The sequence below is a fragment of the Fukomys damarensis genome, unplaced genomic scaffold (assembly GCF_012274545.1).
Source record: "Fukomys damarensis isolate Sample0158 unplaced genomic scaffold, DMR_v1.0_HiC HiC_scaffold_39, whole genome shotgun sequence".
Lineage (NCBI taxonomy): Eukaryota > Metazoa > Chordata > Mammalia > Rodentia > Bathyergidae > Fukomys > Fukomys damarensis.
The window spans coordinates 339,481-339,803 of record NW_022900951.1 but is presented as its reverse complement, the minus strand read 5'-3'; positions in this window follow the sequence as shown (position 1 = coordinate 339,803).

Genomic DNA, 323 nt, shown 5'->3' with positions numbered 1-323 from the left:
ACACCTTCCCCGGCCCCGGTCTCTCTCGGGGTCACGGCCCCCCAGGGCCCCACCGACCTGCTCTGTGAGTTGTTGGAGCAAGAGGCCGTTTGATAGCATGATTGATTATTTAAGCAGGCTGATCAATGGCTGAATTATTTAAGCGTAAACCTATGAATTATTTAAGCGCTAAGCTCTGCCCCTCGGTGGCTGCTGGTGCTGCTTTATTTCGGGGTTGGTTTTAATACAATCATCCAGAGACTCCGGCAGGAGAGCAAAAAACTGCCCAGCCTGCGCCCCGGCGCGAGTCCGGCTCCGCTCTGTGACAAGCACCGTCGCCTCGG